Here is a 22225-nt window from a genome sequence, read left to right on the forward strand (position 1 = left end):
TGGAAATGGGCTCCTGAACTTACGAGACGTGTGATCTGTGACACAGGATTGAACCATACCTGTGAGTAGTCTCAGAGGATCAAGGGGAGTATTAAGAGAGCTGATAGATATAAGTACTTAGAATGTTAATTGGTACAGAGTAAATGTTCAACAAATGGTAATGATGAATTATTATTGGTTCAGAAATTTCATTTGTGGAAAAATTAAAATTATCTTGGTTATATGCTGGAGGGGTATAGATTCACTGCCATCTCTTACAGTTTCTAAATGCTATCCTTTCTTTTTTTTTAATTTTTATTTTATACTGGAGTACAGTTGATTAACAATGTTGTGTTAGTTTCAGGTGTACAGCAAAGTGATTCAGTTATACGTATACATATATCTATTCTTTTTCAAATTCTTTTCCCATTTAGGTTATTACAGAATATTGAGCAGAGTTCCCTGTGCTATACAGTAGGTCCTTGTTGGTTATCTGTTTAAATATAGTAGTGTGTATATGTCAATCCCAGACTCCCAATTTATCCCTGTCCCCCACCTTTCCCCTTGGGTAACCATAAGTTTGTTTTCTATCCTTTCTAGAACTTTGAGAACTGACACTCAGACTGATAAACGCCGAGACTCACACAATCCTTTGCAGTGGAGAACAAGTAAAAGAATCGCGATCGTTCCCTTATTTCAGACATTCATTGGCTCCCTCTGTTGTACAGAATAGTCTAAACTCCCAGTGAGGGTGCATATACACAGCATAATATGTCCCCGCCTATCCCTACACCCTCAGCCTTCCCTGCCCCTCTCACGTCTCACTTTTTTTTTTTTTTTTTTGCGGTACGCGGGCCTCTCACTGCTGTGGCCTCTCCCATTGCGGAGCACAGGCTCCGGACGCGCAGGCTCAGCGGCCATGGCTCACGGGCCCAGCCGCTCCACGGCATGTGGGATCTTCCCGGACCGGGACACGAACCCGTGTCCCCTGCATCGGCAGGCAGACTCTCAACCACTGCGCCACCAGGGAAGCCCTCACGTCTCACTTTTTGCACTTGGACACGGAGCTATTTTACCGCTTTGTGTTTTGTCCATCTTGTCCATCCTCCTGAAAAGAACGTTACACGCCAGAGGAAGAGCTGAGTTGTATTGTTTAATTCTCACATGACCTGGAGCCATCTGCTCATGGCTTGCGAAGTATTCAACCATTTTGTTGGCCTGATAGAGGATCAAATTATTTATTTCACAACCATTTATAAATTGCCTTCTATGTGCCAGTCAAAGTGCTGAGATGGAGAGGTAAGGCAGAATCCCTGTCTTCAGGATCTTGTGTACAAGGACTAAATAAGTGCAGTGTTCAACAGCACAGTCAAGATAGAAGGAAAGCTGGGGAGCTCTGGGTTAAACCTGAGTGTGTCAGGAAGATGGGAGTGACTGGGCTTTGCAGAAAGGACAATTCACCTCGCAAAGAAATGAGTGGGTGAGCATCTCAACAGAAAGAGAAGTGTGCTTGGACTTGGTCTATTTCAGGTCTATGGTTTTAAAAGAACCAAGCTTGCCAGAGAGAAGCATTTTGCTCAAAACATCCAATGGTCAGGCTTTATTATGATAGCTCCCAAATACTCAGAGAAGGAAAGTGAGAGTTGTTAAGTCCTCTCAGGCCATCTTCAGAGCAAAGCTGTGGAGATCTTTAAGAGATCAGAATGAGAGGATAGTTGGACTGGGAAAGGACTTGTCAACTGTGAGCTCCTGAATGTGGGAACAAGCCAGCACAGGGGGCTTCTGCCCTGGTTTTCTTAGCATCCCTCGGGGGCTGTTGCTAAGAAAAAAATGACAATCTCCCGAGAATGCAGTCATCCAAAACTTCAGTCTGTCTGAGTTCTAGTCCAGAATTTAAATCCTCAAATGCCTCTAGTTACTGAAAGTTGGCAAAAACCTGTGAGCCAGGAAAGGTATAACACAAAGGGAGGAAGTTGCTTGAATTGGCAACCACTGACCCTGCTTAGTTATATGCTCTTTCAAATGCCTTGGGTCCCAAAGGAAACAAACAAACAAACAAATGACCCCTCGGCTTCCTATCAGTGATCCCTTTCCAGGTATTCTTCTCCATCTCTGTGCTCCCATCACTCAACCCTACCCTCCTGTATCTCTGCCAAACAGACCCATGTGATCATGGCCGCCACAGAGGGAAAATCAAGGAGTGGGCTTTGGAGTCAGGCATCCCTGGATTGAAAGCCACTTCTGAGCCGTGTAACATTCTCTGAGTCCGGTTTTGTGTATAATAGCTCCTACCTTGAAGTGTGGATGAGGTTTACATCGTATTACCTGCACACAGTGAAAAATCATTAGACAAGTGCTAGCTCTGATAACAATTATTTCCATTACTATTATTTCTACTTACATGGAAGGAAGGGGCAACGTGATCAAGACTTCGGGCACTAGTGTGAAATATTCCAGATTCTCTGGGTCAGGTAATATATGTTTCACTCACCAATTATCCGACCTAGCAACACGTCCAATGGCACAGGATGCATGAGGTACATCATGTCCAGCTCTCTCCCCATCCCTCCACAGCCCCATAATCTGGAAGTGTCACCTAACCATGTGTACCCTCCTAAGCCCAGGACCTGCAATCTCTCCTTTAATGAGAGACACTGACCTCTAAAGGCCTTTCTAAAAAGCTATAGAGATGTGACCATTTTAGCACCCACCCTTGCATTAGTACAAAGGAATTTGACTGATGCCCAGGATGAGCCAGTTTTGCAAGAAAGTGGAGGTGGGGGAGGAGGAAGGGGAAGACCCTAGCAAGGCGTAAATGACAAGAGAGGATGTGGTCACTGGATGTCAGGGGCAGTTTTCGATCAAGAAGGGCATGAGGAAAGGAGTGCAGGTGATCCTTCCTGTGGAAACAAGGTAGTTCTCTGTGGTGAGTCACCTGTCTGGGGTTCCCCCAAATGCTGAGCACTCAACAGAGCCTACGAGCCCTAGAATACAGAGGCTGTGTGGGAATGAGGCCCAGAAACTCTGACTTGCCCATCCTCATCTCACCTGTTGTGAGATCCCGGACACGGGGTATTCCCTCTGGAGCCCATTTCCTCATTTGTCCACGGGAGTGGGTGTGTGTTTGGGGACGGTTAGGGTTACTTACATCTATGATTCTGTCCTGATGTGATTCTTCACTGACAGAAGAGGAACAGAAAGTGAGACTGAGAAAAGTGATGAGAAAGAGGGAACCCTGCTTGAACTCCTTCCTTCTGTACTGTGCTTGGGCTGATGAACACGGAGATGAATTAAACACACTCCCATTCTAGAGGCACTTGTAATCTAGTCAGGGAGGCAGCTAAGAAAACCAACCACAGCTCTGGAGCGTACAGTGGACATAGTGTGGTAAGTGCCAAGGCCAGGGAAGCCCAAGTGCTGGGTCTTCTGCATTTGACCCAGGACAAAGGGGAACAAAGAGACTGCCGAAACACTCTGGGTGGCCACGCCCCTGCTCTGCTTCCTTCAGATCCTCACCTGGGACCGGCTGTGCCAGGTGTTGTGGGTGGAGGTAGGCAAAGACCTTTTCCTTCTCCTTACCATGTAAATTTACATCCTCTCTTGAGAAAAAGACATCCCTAGTAAGAGAAAACGCCACACGTAAAAGGATCAAGACATATTCCTAAAGAAAAACCACAGAATTTAGTGAGATTCTGAAATTGCTAAAAATTTTCAAACCCATGATTTTTATTTCTCATCTATTTCTTTGTAACAATTAAAGAAGAAAGGGATGATGATGGGGCTGATGGCAACAGTGACTATAATGATGATGATGACGACACCAATACTAATAACTAAGATTTATTAAGTCCTTACTATATGCCAAGACCTTTGCATGCACTGTGTGAAACATGAGATTTATTATTGTGTCAGTTTTGCAGGTGAAGAAATTGATACCTAGGCTTGGCTAAGATCACACAATTTCGTAACAGGAGGGACCCTGTTCAAATCCAGGTGTGTCTGACTTCAGAATCTGAACTCTTGACTGCTCTGCCTGTCCCCTGTGTTGCTTTATGGTCTTACACCCTTGGTCTTGTGTGCTGGTCTTCAAGTGAAACAGGAAAGGGGGTAACTGGAGAGGATGGACTTAGTCTAACAAATGGCTGCCCGAATGCAGAAACTGGGGGTGACAGCTGTGAAGATGAGAGCAAAACAGTCTAAATTACTGGGGTCAGCAAGGAGAAAGTAATGCATCCCTGGAGAGTAGAGCTGTGACCAAGTGAGAGGCAAGGAGAATTATCTACCTGCTGCTGGACAGAGAATGAAACAGCTGCTAATAAAAAGAAAGTGATCTGGATAGTTTATCCCCAAGGCACTCACTGGTCCACCCATCCTCCTGAAAGGGCAAAGTGGGAGAAGAACGTGTACACTTTGGAAAGATTCCTCCTAGTGGTTGCAACCTACTGTTTAAGGACTCGGTTACCTCTCCAGTGTTTGTGGTTCCACTTCCCCTTTGGAGGTATCTTGTAGCCCACCCACCCTTTGTAGAATTCAAGTGACTCTTTCCAAAAGTCAGTAGCTACAAATGTCCAACATTGCAAAGCATCTTCCGTCTCTCACTCACTGGCTTCACAGGTACAGGTGAGTTTACACTGTAGACTCAAAGTGGAAGAAAGGGACTCCCTTTTGCTCAGCTCAAGAGTGAAGGCAGGCCGCTTTGCCACTCCCTGTCCTCAGTCAGGTCCTGTTCCACATCTTCCTTCTGGAAATTGCATGGGCAACATCATCACGACCTCCCTTTCATGACATCTCTTCCAAATATTTGCTTAATGAGAGTCTCACCCATACATGAGGTTTATCTGTAGCTGGAAGAATTTGGAACTCTTTGGAAGCTTTGGGGTTTTCTTATGGACAGGAGTGCTATATATAGCTGTTGCTTTTAAGTTCTTATCTACAGTTAAATACAGCTTCCTGCTTTCTCCGTAAAGGGTACTTGAGCTCACCCAGAAATACCTGTATCCAGATAAGCATGGTTTGCCTTTTGGAAGGCTGCAGGCAGGACTGGTCTCCTGTGGGGGAAATTGGAATCTTTTTCCCTTCCACCACCTGCCCTGCTTAACCCTCACACTGCTCCCACATCCACAGTCTTCTTCCACATTCTTTCTCTGAATGATTCTTTTAATGAGGGAGTTAGAGTGCTATCTAATAGTATGAAAATAAGTAGTACCTGGTCTTCCCCATAGCTCCAGTTGAGCGCTTTTCTAATGTCGAGGACCCATATTTTCACTGGTTTTGAATAAATAAGTGCAGAGTGAAGAACACTGGGCTTGCAGGGAGATGAAAGAGCACTTACATTCCAGCATTATGCTTGAGATTTGCAACCTTGGCCAAGGTACTTTTGTTTCCTCATTTGTATACAAGGTCATGGGAAGATTAAAAAATATATGTACAAGTGTTACCAGTAACTAACTTGTTATGAAGGACTTGGGGTTAGTTGAACATTATCAAAATCATTCTAGATTTTATGCACTGGGTGCTGAGTAAATATTGCTGTAAACACCAGAGTCAGGTTTTTTCACGCCTTTTTTTTCCCCCAGAACATGTAATTTGCATGGGTGACATGTAAGTTCTTAAAATAGCTGAATCTTTTATTGAAGTAGATTTTTAACTTCTTAAAAAATCAGCTACTGGTAATGTTAACTTTGATCATTTGATTAAGATGTGTTTGCCAGGTTTCTCTGTTGTACAGTCACTATCATTACGTTTGTAATTATTAAGTAGTTTGTAGAGAAAATATCACCAAAAATGGGCTAACTGACACTATGTGACTCCTAATGAGATGTGCTGACATCACTTGTGGTGTTTCTGCCCGAAGTGCATAATGTGAATCAAATCATCAGGAAATATCAGCCAAACCCAAGCTGAGGAGTTGTCTGCACAGTTAGTGGCTGGTATTATTCAAAAGTGTGTGTCTTATGCAAGACTGTAAGGCTGAGGAAACATCCCCAAAAAAGGAGACCAAGAGACACGGCATCTAGATGCAATACGTGATCCTAAATTAGATACTGGACCAGGAAAAATTGATATAGATGATATTTTGGGGACAGTTAGTGGAATTTGACTATGATCCATAGACTAATTAGTAATATTATGCCAATGTTAAATTTCCTGATTTTCATAATTGTATTGTGGTTATGGAGGTGAATACCCTTACTCTTAGGAACTACAGATTGAAGTATTTATCAGTAAAGGGACAAGATATCTGCAGCTTACTATCACTAATTTAACGGAAAAAGTATATATATATATATATATATACATGTATATATAAATATACATGTACGCATACACATATATTAGAGGGAGAATGATAACACAAATGTGGCAAATTTTAACAATTGGTTGAATCTGGATGAAGGGTATATAAGGTTTGTTTTTGTTTAATTCTTACACATTTTTTGTAAGTTTGGAGTTATTTCAAATTTTTTTTAAAAATGAGACAGTCAAACTAGAAACCAATATTTCAGGAGAGAAAAGGAAGTAAACTGTAAAATCAAAGTCTTACATTCCTCAGGAGCTCAAAGGAGTGGAGCATGGTTTCCACGAACTCTGTGGCTGAGGCTGTGATTTTATTGTTGTGATCATCCTCACAAGGAATATAGAGTCATAGCTTCTCTATCACAGATGGTGACTGGGGTGGGGTAAGAATCCAGAGAAAATTCAAGCATCGCATTTGAGCTCCCCTCGTACAGTTTTGAACAAAGTTGTTTAACGAGACACCATTCAAGCGTTTGGTCATGTATCTAATCAAGATTTATTGAACATCTGTATTTCAGCACTGTGCTAGGTCCTTGAACAAAGATTTGAGTAACGTCTTTCCCTTCACTCAAGGAGCTTACAGTTCAGATGGGCAGAGAGTAACATCAAAAGTAGTGATGATCCGGGCTTCCCTGGTGGCGCAGTGGTTGAGAGTCCGCCTGCCGATGCAGGGGACACGGGTTCGTGCCCCGGTCCGGGAAGATCCCACGTGCCGCGGAGCGGCTGGGCCCGTGAGCCACAACTACTGAGCCTGCGCGTCTGGAGCCTGTGCTCCGCAACGGGAGAGGCCATGACAGTGAGAGGCCCGCGCACCGCGATGAAGAGTGGCCCCCACTTGCCACAACTAGAGAAAGCCGTTGTGCAGAAACGAAGACCCAACACAGACAAAAATTAAATAAATTAAAAAAAATTTTAAAAAGAACAACAACAAAAAAAGTCGTGATAATCCAGAGTTGCCAACATTTTAGCAGAAATAGACCTAAGATGCTATTAAGGAGGAAAGAACCAAGAGAGTAAAAAAAAGTCTTAATCAGGAGATGATATTGATGTCTAAGTAGAATTGTAGCAGATGGAGAAGGGTCTTCAGAGGGAGAAAAAGATGGTGGTCTGAATAATCACAGTGTATCTGCAGAAGGCACATCACTTGATGTTGATGGACTCTAGGGTGCGTGATGGAGTGAAAGTAAAAATGTGGCAAGAGATTTGCGCAAAGAGCTTTGTTTCTCTCGTGCTAGACAGTTTGGGTGATTTCAGTATCCTTTTTATGACCCAAGTACCAGATATCTGAGTGTCTCGTAAATCCTACAGTTGATGGTTGTTGGTCACCATTTTCCTTTAATACTGAAATAAATAGGCTCAAGCTTCCATCTACATCTACTGAAAAACCCAGCCATAATACATCCTCCTATTAAATCTGCTTGGATTTCTGTTGGGGAAGGTCACAAATTTCCCCTAGTCTTCCAAGTTTCTTTTCTGGGTTCTTGGTCTCACTTGTGTCTTGCCACTCGTGGCTCTTATCTTCCTAGCTTGAGTCAACCCAAATGCAGAATCTGGGCTTCTTTCCCTGTTTTGATTAAAGATTCAGAGAAAGAAAAAGGAAGGGTATTTTTGGTGGCACTATGCAGAAAACCAAGAGAAATTATTAATAAGGTCTCAACTTCCCAGAGTTCTCTAGATTCACTCCTCACAGAGGTTTCTCACTGGCTGGCGTCTTCCTTATGGATGTCCTGGCTGCCGTATTAGCCAGGCACTCACTTCCTTTACATACTTCACTCTTTCCCTCCCAGCTCCTGGGCTCCCCTCTACCTCTAGTTTGGACTACCTGAAAAAAACTTCTTAGAGTTTTTCCACTTTAATGCACAGTATAATTTATTTTTCACCCCAAATCTCAGCTCTGTCAGTCTTTAAAAACGATGAGTTATTATGGTTTTCTCCTCAACAAAAGGCCATCTATCTGAGGTTTTCAACTTTTGACAGCCAAAGCATTGGTGGAACCTTTGGCACTACAACCTTTCCTTTGATATGATTCAACATCCAGATGTGGCTTCACTTGCATTTGTAAAGAAGGGAGCAGTATAAAGAGGTATCCTCCCACCAATGTGTATTATTCTACCCCAAAGAGGGCAAATGTGGTTATAGTTAATTATTTATTAAAAGGAGTAATTCTCTTTATTTTCACTGCATTTCACTTCTGGAAAGAAGGGATTTTGTAAGAGAAAGTACATGGACACTGGAGGCAGACACATTTGAGTTCTTACCCTGACCCGCTCTAATGACTTATTTGACCTCACATAAAATATTCATCCACTCAGGGACCCAGTTTTGTCATATGTAAAGTAGGATCAGAAATATCTAGGGGAGTGATATCAGCAAAATTGCTGTATGGGAATTTCTAGTGCCTGTACCCTCCCAGAAACATTAAATTGAAAAATTATCTGTACACAAAAATACCTCCCTAGAGCTAAGAATTCCAGGTGAGGGAAGATAGCACCTAGATGAAGCACAGACATAAGAAAAGACACATTGAGGAGGGTAGGAAAGATAGTTCACACTACCCCCATCACCTCTCTTCGAAATCCAGGCCACTCAGCATGGAAAGAGACACCCTCCCTGTGAGAAAAGGAGAGTGAAGTGAGTGCCAGACTTTATAGTGGATCCCAGCACTGTCTGTACCAGCATCAGGACTACTCCCAAGGTCTAGGTGGCTCCTGGTGGGCTGCCCTGAAACCAGGCCCCCAGCCTATCCAAGTGTCAGCCGGCTTGTGAGGACCCAGGTAGTTCAGGCTCACAATCAGCCCCCATGAACCCAGGCTCCAGGTGGGAACTTGCACCAGGCTCTCAGGTGGGCTCAGGGCCAATCACTGCAGACCAAATCTTTCTACCCACTCCAGCACCAGGCCAGCTCCTGTGGCCCCAGCCTCAAGACCAGCTCCTAGGGATTCAGCCTCCAACCCCACCCCAGCATCATACTGGCCACCACAGATCCAAACTCCAGACCAGCCCCCCAAAACCCCAGGTTCCAGGGTGACTCCCAAAGCCTCAGGTTTTGGACTCACCCTAGTGCCAAGCTAGTCCCATGGTAGAAAGGGGCAGAAATCTTAGTTAAGAAATAATGGCTAAGAATCTCCCAAATCTTGGGAGAGATTTGGACATCCAAGTTCATGAAGCTAATAAGTCACCCAGATTTTCAATTCAAAGTGATCTTCTCTAAGACACATTATAATAAAACTGTCTAAAAATTAAAGACAAAGTTTTAAAAGCAGCAAGAGAAAAAAAAATCCTCATATATAAGAGAACCCCCATAAGGCTATCAGAGGATCTTTAAGCAGAAATATTGCAGGCCAGGAGAGATTAGGATGATGCATTCATAGTGTTGAAAGAAAAAAAAATTGTCAACCAAGAATACTTTACTTGTCATCAAAGCTTTCTTTCAAAAATGAGGGAGAGAGAAAGACTTTCCCAAACAAACAAAAAGTAAAGAAGTTCATCACCACTCAATCTGCCTTACAAGAAATGCTGAAAGGAGTTCTTCAAGCAGAAACAAAATAATATAATTATTAACATGAAAACATAGGAAAGATAAACCATACTAGTAAAGGTAAGTATATAGTCAAATTCAGAATACTCATACTGTAATATAGTATTTTGTTAATCACTTAACTCTAGTATAAAGATTAAACAACAAAAGTATTAAAAATAACTATAGACATAATAATTTGTTAATAGGTACACAATATAAAAAAGGTAGATTGTGACATCCTAAAAAAATTATGTGGGGGGCGTAAAAAGGTAGAGTTTTTGTATGTGATCAAAGTTAAGTTGTTATCAGCTTAAAATAGACCATATATACAATAAGGTGTTTTATGTAAGCCTCATGATAAAAAAAAAAAAAACTAAGCTAAAACCTCCAGTAAATATACAAAAGATAAAGAGAAGGGACTCAAAGCATACCACCACAGTAAACTCACAAAGACAGCAAAAGAGAAAAAAGAAACTACAAAATAGCCAGAAAACAATTAATAAGTTAGCATTAGTAAGTCCTTACCTGTCAATAATTACATTAAGTTTAAATGGACTAAATTCTCCAATCAAAAGGCTTAGAGAGGCTGAATGGATTAAAAAAGAAGACACACATATATGTTGCCTACAAGAGATTCATTTCTGCTTTAAGGACACACATAGGTTCTAAGTGAAGGGATGGAAAAGGGTATTACATTCAAATGGGAACTAAAAGCGAGCAAGGTGGCTGCACTTATATCAGACAAAATAGACTTAAGTCAAAACTGTATCAAGAGACCAAGAAGTTCATTATATAACGAAAAAGGGGTCAATTCATTAAGAGGATATATCAATTGTAAATATATATGCACCCAATATCAAAGCATCTACATATATTAAGCAAACACTAACAGATTTGAAGAGAGAAATAGACAACAATACAAAAATACAACAATAAATAATAGTAGGAGACTTCAATAACCCAGTTGCCATCCTGACAGAGAATAAGAAAACATTAAACTTGAACTGTACCTTAGATCAAATAAACAAACATATATATACACATACAGAAAATTCCACACTAACAGACATATATAGAATATTCTGCACAAGGCAGTAGAATATGCTTTCTTTTCAAGCATATGCAAAACACCCTCCAGGATAGATCAAAATCCTAACTAGAGTAATTAGGCAAGAAAAAAGAAATAAAAGACATCCAAATCAAAAAGAAAGAAATAAAATTTTTGCAGATGATATGGTCTTTTTTGAAAATTATTATTGGAGTATAGTTGATTTACAATGTTGCATTAGTTTCAGGTGTACAGCAAAGTGAATCAGTTATGCATATTCATATATCCATCTTTTTTAGATTCTTTTCCCATATAGGTCATTACAGAGTATTGAGTAGAGCTCCCTGTGCTATACAGTAGGTTCTTATTAGTTATCTATTTTATGATATGATCTTATATATAGAAAACCCTGAAGACTCCACCAAAAAGCTGTTAGAACTAATAAACAAGTTCAGTAAAGTTGCAGGATACAAAATCATACACTAACAATGAACTATCGGAAAAAGAAATAAATAAAACAATTCCATTTAAAATATAATGAAAAGAATAAACTACTAAGAAATCAATTTAACCAAGAAGATCTGTACACTGAAAATTATAAGACATTGATGAAAAGAATTGAAGAAAACACAAATAAATGGAACTAGGTGTTTGACAAATGGTACTTACTATTAAGTCCAATTATATTCAGGAGAAATGATAAATAGAGCTACTTGTAGTAAGACCTAATGATGTGCTATATACATTATTTCATTTATTTTATGTAATAATATGAGATATTATGTTCTTTGGTAGTTGAAGAACCCGAGGCTTAGAGTGGTTAAGGTGACAGAAAAAAATGAAAAAAAAAAAAAACAGATCAATTTAACAATAATTGATCATTACTGAATGTCTCCTCCTTGGTAAAATATATACTCTACCTAGTTCTTTATGCTAAAATGCTAAGACTTCTCTCAGATTCCTCTAATTCCCTCATACTTCAAAACTGATGCATCAGAAACTCTACCTCCCAAATATATCTGAAACCATTCAGCTCTCTTGACCTGCATGGCTACTCCCACAGTCAAGGCATCCTTGGATTTCTGCATCAGTCCCCTAACAGGGCTACCTGCTTTTTCTCTTATCCTCTACAGCTTCATTTCTACATAGGAGCCATATTATATTTCTATATGATATATATTAAAGTAAATCTTATCTTGTCACTCTTGTGTTCCAAACTCTCCAATGTCTTCTCAGTACTGGTAGAATAATGCCAAAGCCCTTAACCATGGTCTACAAGACCCCGGATGCTCTGACTTCTGTCTACTTTACTTGCTACATCTTGTGCCTTTCCCTCTGCTACTTTGCCCTGGCCATGGCAACATTCCATCCCTATGTCTAACATTTCCATTTCTTTTCCACCTCCTGGCTGTCCCTTCTGTCTGGAATTACACTTCCCAAGGTTTTTTGTTTTTTTTTTCATGATTGACTCCTTAATATCATCTAGGTTCTAACTCAAATGTTACCTAGCCACCATCACTCTGCCACTCTGTCAATGTATGCTTTTACTTTCTTCATGCCAATTACTATTATATGCAATGCACTAGTCAGCAGTTTGCTTGTTTTTAACAGTGTATGTACAGAATATAGAATGCAAGCTTCTTGGCAGCAAGAATGTAATCTTATTCACTGCTGTACCATCCCACACTTTGAACTGTGCCCAGCACCCAGTAGGAGCTCAATAGATTTTTTTTTTTTTTGAGTAATTTTGACTGAAAGGCATTAATCTAGCCTATGAGAAAATTTAGCTTACAATTTTTAAATAGAAATATACCTAAAGTATTCTGAATCTTTAAACTTATATCTGGGTTTTGTGAAGACAAGGACCATGTAAGTATATGAAAGATATGTCACAAATTTGAATTTATGGTCTTTAGTTATCATACTGAATGTGTGAAGTATAATATTAAATCTCCAAGTTTGGGAATATTTATTCTAAATATTGTCATTTCTCAATTGAGTTTGAAAAACTTCCTGAAAGTCCACAGACAAATAATTGAGCTCTACTTGAACAACTCCATTGTAGGGTATTTAATACTTCCCAAGACAGTCCCTTCCGTTTCTGGACAAAAAAGAAAACTGCACTACCCTTAGAGAATATCTACAACATAATTATTGATAAGAATATATTAGATGCTGCATGCAGTGGTCAGCACACTGTGGCCCATAGGTCAAATCCAGCCCTGCCTGTCTTACATAATCCTTGCTCTAAGAATGCTTTCTATATTTTTAAACTGTACCAAAAAAAATCAAAAGAAGGACACTTTCATGATATATAAAGGTTTTATGAAATGCAATGCCAGTCTTCATAAGTGAATGCAGCCACGCCCATTCGTTTACCTATCATCTGTGGCAGCTTTCCCTACAGTGGAAGAGTTGAGCAGTTGCAGTAGGAAACATACAGGCCAAAGAATGTAATATATTTCCTATCTGGTCCTTTACAGAGAAAAGTTTGTAGTTCACTGCTGGGGATTACGCAAAATTGAGAAGTTACCACTTTCGAGTCCAGCTTTCAAGATCAATTGTTAATTTAATGGTATTATTAAATCTACAAAACTCTCATCTTTTTATAATTTTTGTCTTATACTTCTTGAATCTGCAAGTCTATTCAACTCTAAAATTAATTTATGCATATTTGTAAGTGTGTGTTAATAGAAAGTGTACTTTATGTGTGTGTGTATGTGTATATGCCAAAGTCAGAGCTACATATGTGTAGATTTGTACCAAGGAATGAATATAAATGTAGAATATGGCCATTTTTAATCTCCCTGGAAAATTGTGTACATTGATGATCAAGGTTGAATAAAATTACTCAGCATAAAATGAAAGATTAAATTATCAAAATCATTTTGTTTTTAAATAATCAGATGCTCATTTATATTTTGTGGTACCTGCTGCTGCATGTTCATTTTCTTAGATAATTTCTTAAGTACATAAACATGTGTTAGGGTCTGTTTTCCTTATGAGTGTGATCTCATATGTGATTCTTATTTTCATTTTATTCTCATGATGCAGGCTTTGTTGCACTCAGAGAAGTGCAACAAAACAATTTCATTTTGGTGCCACTTTTAAGATGTTATTTGGATCATGGACGTATACTTGTGTGGTCCTCTTCATTAAGATAACAGCTTTGTCAAATGTCACAGGATTCTTTCAAGGATAGATCAAGTTTCCTATTTCAGTAAGCTTTCAGTGCAAAGTCAGTCTAGCTCTGTGAAATGACTCACAGGCCCAGTCTATTTGGCAAAAATTATAGATCCTTGACTTCCAAGTTCAGGGATAAGAGCCAATGGTTGGCACTTCCCATCACAGGGGTAGCAGGTTCTCATGAGTAAGGAAGGAAGGAGCAGGGGAGAGTGGTGGAAGGAGTACCAGGCTGGAAATGGGATGCTAGCCTCATTCCGGTTTGGCTACTAACCAACGTTGGGAATTTAGCAAAATTACTTAATTTCTTGGTCTTCAATTTCCCCATTTTGAAAATCAAGGACTTACTTGAAATCAATAGTTGTCATACTATTTAAAGCAGTGAACACTTTGGTGAAATGAAATCCCTGGTGCAAGACTAAACATTGAAGTAATGGGTGTGTAACTGACCTGGTGGAAGAGAGGAGCTGCTGGACTTTCACTTGACCCTTGGCAGTAGCTCTAGAAGCCCCTCTTCAGAGCTGAGGACACTGCAGAACAGCCTGACAGCTATAGGACTGTTTACCAAGTTGCCATTTTCTGCTCTAACTAATCTGTAGATAGCAGTCACCATGTGCATTGTTTGTATATGCATTAATGCATTGCATTTGCTGAAAAATAATGTGTTCTCTTAAATGATCAAGGATACCTATTGCAGGAATATTTTCATTATTAATGTGCTAGGCAAATCATGCAGAAAGAGAGGAGACTCAGTCATCTCAACCCCATGCACTGTCAGTGAGAGTCACCTAGACTCAGTAATTGCAAAGGAGATTCAGGGTGTTTAGGTTGTGTGACGTCCTCTGAACTTTCACATCTGTCTCTCCTGTTATACTCAAATTCTATAAGGGAAGGGTCTATATACTCACCTTCTTCTTTTACCAGTGCCTAGTCCAGTACTTAGCAATAGAAAATTCTCTGAAATTTTTCAATAAATGAATAAACAAATGAGAGCTTCTAAGTTCACCATACAGATTGTCCAACTGATACACTAAGAATGAATCATTATCAAAAAAAAAAAAAAAAGGAGTAAAACCTATCCGTTGGAGGATTAAAGTCATTGAGCCGTAAGAACCCTGGACCAGAAGTCCCTTTCCTGCATTAACTCCACTTGTCATCTCGGGTACCTGTCTATAAATCTCAGTCTGGGGAACACTCTTGCACTGTTGGTGGGAATGTAAATTGATACAGCCACTGTGGAGAACAGTACGGAGGTTCCTTAAAAAACTAAAAATAGAACTACCATACAACCCAGCAATTCCAATACTGGGCATATACCCTGAGAAAACCATAATTCAAAAAGAGTCATGTACCACAATGTTCATTGCAGCACTATTTACAATAGCCAGAACGTGGAAGCAACCTAAGTGTCCATCGACAGACGCATGGATAAAGAAGATGTGGCACATATATACAATGGAATATTACTCAGCCGTAAATAGAAATGAAATTAAGTTATTTGTAGTGAGGTCGATGAACCTAGAGTCTGTCATATCGAGTGAAGTAAGTCAGAAAGAGAAAAACAAATACTGTATGCTAATATATATATACGGAATCTTTAAAAAAAAATTGTTCTGAAGAACCTAGGGGCAGGACAGGAATAAAGCAGCAGATGTAGAGAATGGACTTGAGGACACAGGGAGGGGGAAGGGTAAGCTGGGACGAAGTGAGAGAGTGGCATGGACATATATACACTACCGAGTGTAAAACAGATAGCTAGTGGGAAGCAGCCGCATAGCACAGGGAGATCAGCTCGGTGCTTTGTGTCCACCTAGAGGGGTGGGATAGGGAAGGTGGGAAGGAGATGCAAGAGGGAGGAGCTATGGGGATATATGTATATGTATAGCTGATTCACTTTATCATACAGCAGAAACTAACACACCATTGTAAAGCAATTATACTCCGTTAAAATAATATCTCAGTCTGAGAGAGATGAACCACACAATCTCTAAATTTCCTCCCAACACTGATATGCCATGAAGCTATGATTCAGTTGACTCAGAAAATAATCCTTTTTAAGTTTTTGTCATAAATTATTCAGGTAATTACTATAAATCTTTACATCTAAATCCTGCTATCTGCAAACTCCATGGATTCTCCCTAGTGCAGCCTTTCAAGGACCATGGAGAAACATCAAACGACCTCGGACCACACTTAAGACATTGATCCCTTCTTCTGCACTGTCCAACAAGCCCCTCCCCCTGCTATTACCTTGAAATGTGTACCTGGATTTCCTGTTCTGAAAGGTTCAGGGACAGGGGACCACACAAAAAGGTTGACATGAGATGACCACTGTGACCTTAAGCTGTTAGAGAAGCTCTCCCTTGTATCTGGCATCAATGTGGGAGAGAACTGCAAAGGTGAAGAAGTGTAAATATTTCCAGTATTTTATCAAAGAAATTGTACTGGATATATAATGTCAGTAGCTGTATCAGTCAGGGTTGTTTGGGGACAAACAAAGCCTGTTGCCTGTAACATAGCAGCATCACCGATTTCACAGGTATCCAAAAAAATGGAATGTTTCCTGTTTTTGTATAACTCATCAAGGATTGGTTCTGAACCCCAAATCTTCTGGATAGGAAGGAAAAGAAAACCCTTGCCAGCTAATGACACTTCAGTTTTTTACAATACAAATGGGATTCCTAACAGTTTAAAAGAATCCTCTGGGAGTAAATTATCAATATTTCTACCCATTTCTCTTTCTTCTCCCCAAGACGATACCTACATGAATCAGAAAACTCTCTCTACCTTTCTGAGGGAGGATGGAGGCTTTGAAACCATGGGTGGGTCCTTGTTCCACTCTCTAGCCCCTGCTGGCTTTGAAGGAGGTGATGCCTCTTTCCCAGCTGGTCCTTATTTGCCTGGATGTATTCACGGCAGAATGAATGTTCTGGTATGTTTCATAATTCTTGGTCAGCATCCAGCTGAATTTAAATACCAGATGAAACACTTCATAACTATGCAAACTTCTTAATCAAGCTATTTGTCCTGTCCTTAGCTTTTCCCTCTGTAAAATGAAAAGTGTTTTGAAGGTTCCATGCGATAATACATGCTCAGTGTCTGGCATGCAGTAAGCACTAAATAAATGTTAACTCTTACTGTTATGGAAATTAGATACTAGGCACTGCAAACAGCAAATTTAGGGGCACAGTGGGATGCAACTGCATGTTAGGTATTGTTGTTAATTCTAGTTTTAGAGTCTAGGTCTTCTAGTCTCAAGGTTGGTATCACACTAGGCTGAATGACGTGTTGCGGACTATAGATAACCCCAAATATTAAGCATCAGCCTAGGTACATTTCTCAAGCTTTTCTCACATCAGGCATTAAAACCAGTAACCAGACAGTTATTGATAAGCGATCAAGCCAATATTTTTTTTGAGAAACTCAAGAAAGAAGGCACTTTCATCTTTACTCTCTCTGGCTTTCAATCATTTCCTTATAGATCTTGCAACCTGACAATCATTCCAATACTGACTGTTAAAAAAAAAAATACAGGGCTTCTGGCTGCTGAGCCAATTGTACTTTCTAAATTAATCATTTCCAATGTGTATATATCTGCATCGGTGGTTTCACTGACCAATAAGTGTATATTCCCTTACCAAGAGCTCTGCCTCTATTTTTGCTCACTTAGTCATTCTGTTCACAAGGATATCACATTTTCAGTTTTGAAAGATCTTGGCCTTTATTCTTATTAGACCTCTAGTCAAACAGTTCTTTCATTTCCTGTACGTATTTCATGAACGCTAGCAGGTAGTCCACTAATAACAACTTTAATCTTTCAAAAAACTTAGTAGCATCTGCAAGTTGATAGGATTTGTGTCATGAGTTGAGAATGAACACAGTAAAAAACACAGCTATTAACTCTTGCCTTGACTACTGGGGGATACCACGGTGGAGTTTATGAGTTGAAAGGGTTCTTGGAGGTCGTTTAGTTTAACTGATGGTGGAAAAAATTGTCTTCTATACCATTTGGATCATTTCCATCCAGCTGCTGTCCCAATTTTCTTCTTTTCTCACCACATTTAAAGAGCTTTCTGTGTATGTTTCTCTATTTTCTTACCTCCCACTGCATTTTGCCTTCTGCTTCCATCACTTTTTGGCAATGACTGTCCAAAAGGTCCAGCAATATCCAAATCTCCAGTTTCAGGCAATCTCTGCACTCACCACATTTTCTTGACTTTTAGATAACGTTGACCACTATGTTCTGCAGACAGTCCTCCTTTGACCTGGCTGGTGCAATAGTCTTCTGTTTCCACCTGCCCTTTTGGTCACTCCTCAGAGCCTTTCACGGTTATTGTTCCTCCACTAAATAGATATAAAAAAAAACTCAGGGGCTTCCCTGGTGGCGCAGTGGTTGAGAGTCCGCCTGCCGATGCAGGGGACATGGGTTCGTGCCCCGGTCCGGGAAGATCCCACATGCCGCAGAGCGGCTGGGCTCGTGAGCCATGGCCGCTGAGCCTGCGCGTCCGGAGCCTGTGCTGCGCAACGGGAGAGGCCACAACAGTGAGAGGCCCGCGTACCGCAAAAAAAAAAAAAAAAAAAAAAAACCTCAGGGCTCCTCATGGCTATTTTGCTGTCCCGGTCTAGAACTTCTCCCTAAGTCGCATTTTCTGTGCCCACGGTTTCATTAGCACCTCAAAGGCTATGACTTTCACACTGATATTTCCAACTTAAATCTTTTTTTCCAGGCTCTAGACCTCAACCTGAATATCTAATCACTGATTTGACATTTCGGCCTGGATGTTTCACAGGTAAATGCAACACTGACCTCACAATATTTTTCCCCAGGAAATATTCTCCATCTATAGTGTTTCCTACCTCAATAAGTGGCATCTCCAGCCTTCCACTTGCCTAGTCATCTTGGACATATCTTTAATAATATTCCAGTCTAGACAAAACCCGTTCTAAATATTTTTTTTAATTCAAACATGTATTTACAGCTTCACTGCCCGAGTTCTAATCCAACCTACCACATCTTTCTCATGGAAGCTTTTCAGAATCTTCTAACAGGACCTCACCCTTCTCCTTCTTGTCCCTCTTTTTCCTCATGTCCTGACAAAAGTGATCTTTGAAATGTCCTCCTGACCTTGTAACTGCACTCATTAAAACCTTTCGATGACTTCCTATTAGTCTTAGGATACAGACCAGCTTTACTATGACTCGTTTCTTGTCCCTCCCTAATTCCACAGCCTCATCTTATGCCACTTTCCTCCTCCGTCACGTCCTCTCAATCATCTGGCTTCTCATTCACCCACAGTGCCCAAAATTCATCCCCAATTTACTATTCCATCTGCCATTCCTCCTTTCCAGCTAACTCTTACTTATCTGTCATATCTTGGCCTAAATGTTATTACCACAGTGATGCTTATCTGAATACTCAGACCAGATTACACCTCTTTTATATTCTCTCATTTCACAATATATTTATTGCAACTATAAATATATGATAATTTGTATGATACTATGTTTTATTCTGTTTCTCTGGTAGACTGTAAGAACTATGAAAGCGGGGGGGGGCTATCTATCTATATCTATATTACAATTTTTCTTTCTTCATCACTAGCCCAATCTAAAGTTATCTGTTGAATGAATGAATGAATGAGTTGGACACACATCTTCCGCTTAATGTTTTAAGATGCTCACAGGAAATGTAGCATTTTTCCCAGTTACTTTATTCTGTGTCCCTCACTAATTTGTGGTGAATAATGCCTAACTGGTGGTATCGTTGAAATGAGTGAATATATTTTACGTCTGTTACTATGTTAAATTCTCCAGGAGCAAGTATTCAGAGCATATCAGCCAAATGAATTGGAAGTATGCAAGTGGGCAGGGGGCTAACTTCGTTCTGGAATCCTCTACTTATTTTCTGAAAGGCGAACCATGGTTACAAAGTTGACGACCTCAGCATCAAGACTAGAAAAATAATGGAGGGTATTTATGGATTAATTTCAATACGTTCCTACTTGAAGAGTATCACATTTATAGTGATGTACTCTGGGGAGAAGCACAGCTGGATTTCTGAGCCCTCTCACCCTCACTGACTGAGTCAGGCTCACAGAACTATCTTCTGTGGTCCAGAAATAGAATGGACCCTTGCGTCTGTGAGGGAACCATTCAAGGTACTCAGCACTTTGGTTCACTGTCACAGCATTGATCTAGAGAGCCAAAGATACATCTTCAACACCACCCTCATTTAATTAACTCACTTAAAATCATTTCCTTTTTCAGGGACTGTGGTGAGGACCCAAAGAAGAATGTTAGATCAGGCAAACCTCAGCACATCTGGTGTTCTTCCTTTCACCACCACAGAGTGGGAGGGCCAGGTGCCTTTCTAGGAAATAGAATTTTCTGAATTGGTCTACTGTCATGTATTAGTTAATAGTGGAAATAGCCAAAAATAATTTGAAGAAAGCAGGCTATAAATAGCCACCCATCTACCTACCTACCTAAAACATAAACTGGTAAGAATTCTCCCTTCTACCAATTCTCTCTCCCTTTCCCTCCCTCCCTCTTTAAAATGTATTGGTTTTATACACGGATGCACAAATATCATCCTCACCACCCTCCACCCTCACTCTGAGCCAGTAAGCAGTTTTTTCAGTTTGAATTTAATTTTGAAGAAAGGTAAGAGACAAGAAAAGGCAGTATAGAACAGGACTTATGAAAGGGAGGCTTTTGAGTCAGGTGGACCCGTTTTGAATCTTGAGGCATCTTGCACGCAGTGTAACCTTGGACAAGTTGCTTGACCTCTTCAGGACTCCTCTCTTCAATTGTGTAAGTGATAATACCCCTATGGTTGTGAGTTGTTTTCCATCTAATCACATCAACCACTTAGTCCAGTGTCTGACACATATTAAGTGCTCAGAAAATAATAACGATTTCCTTTCTAATTATTTTGCTTTTGATAGTTCAACTCTAGTCATTAGTTAATACTATGCTAGCAAGCAAAGGAATTCAAATGCTTTAAGCGGTCACATTATTTTAGGACTCTCTTTCCTTAGCTTTCTTTCCTCACCCACTCACAGTCATAGAACCTTGGAGAAATAAATAGCTGAAAAAAATTCTACCTTTCATAGACACCCTGGGAAGACTCCAAAGAAAGCCAGAATCACAGAAAGGATGGAGGCCTAGGAGAAGTAGAGCTTGTTTCATCAATTTATTTCTAACTCTGTGGTTTGATTATACTCTTGTTTTCAGCTGAAGTCCTGAAGAAAATAGTATGGAATGTTTACCACACCTAAGGCCCTAATTGGGGTTGAATTGTGTCCCTTCAAGATTCATATGTCGAAGTCCTATCCCTGTAGCTCAGACGATGATCTTATTTGAAAATAAGGTCACTGCATATGTAATTAGTTAAGATGAGGTCATTAGGGTAGGCCCTAACCAAATATCACTAGTATACTTATAAAATGGGAACATTTAGACCTAGAGACACATATACTGGAACAATGTCATGAACATGAAGGCAGAGATCAGGGTGATGCTCCCACAAGCCAAGGAAAGCCCAAGTTACCAGAAAACCACCAGAAGCTACTGAAGAAGGAACAGATTCTCCCTCAGAGTCCTCAGAGGGAACCAACCCTGCTGACACCTTGATCTTGAATGTCCAGCCTATGGACATGTATTGAGACAATAAATTTCTGCTGTGTAAGCCACTCAGTTTGTGATACTTGGTTACGGCAGCCCTAGCAAACATGCCAACTGTGTTGCATGTACGATAAATGTGACCAAGTTATTGCTCCCACTTTGAGCGGGTTAAGCTTTGTGAGGGATGCTCACGTATGTTTCCCCAGCGACTCTGCATTTATTTATTTCTGGATGCAGGGATTTTCATTCCCTCTCATGCTCACTAACTTCCACAGCACACTTTGTGAATCTTTTATAATGCACTGACTTGTAAGGTGCATATTGCTCCTTAAGGATACAGGCGTGTATTAATCACTTTTATCCCTACCCAATACTCTTGAAATAGGTAATAGCCAGAGAGATAAAGGAAGGGAAAAAAGGCAAACTAAGAGAGTAGAGGAGAAAGGGGCTCCCTCCTATAACATCCTCAAAGGTGGTGACTAAACCTCTTCTCAGGAGTGTTCGATGGGGCGTGTCCCTCCCAATTTTCCCATCTCTTAAGTGCTCTGAATTCTAGAAAGTTGCTTCTAATT

The sequence above is a fragment of the Tursiops truncatus genome, chromosome 17 (assembly GCF_011762595.2).
Source record: "Tursiops truncatus isolate mTurTru1 chromosome 17, mTurTru1.mat.Y, whole genome shotgun sequence".
In the NCBI taxonomy this organism is placed as follows: domain Eukaryota; kingdom Metazoa; phylum Chordata; class Mammalia; order Artiodactyla; family Delphinidae; genus Tursiops; species Tursiops truncatus.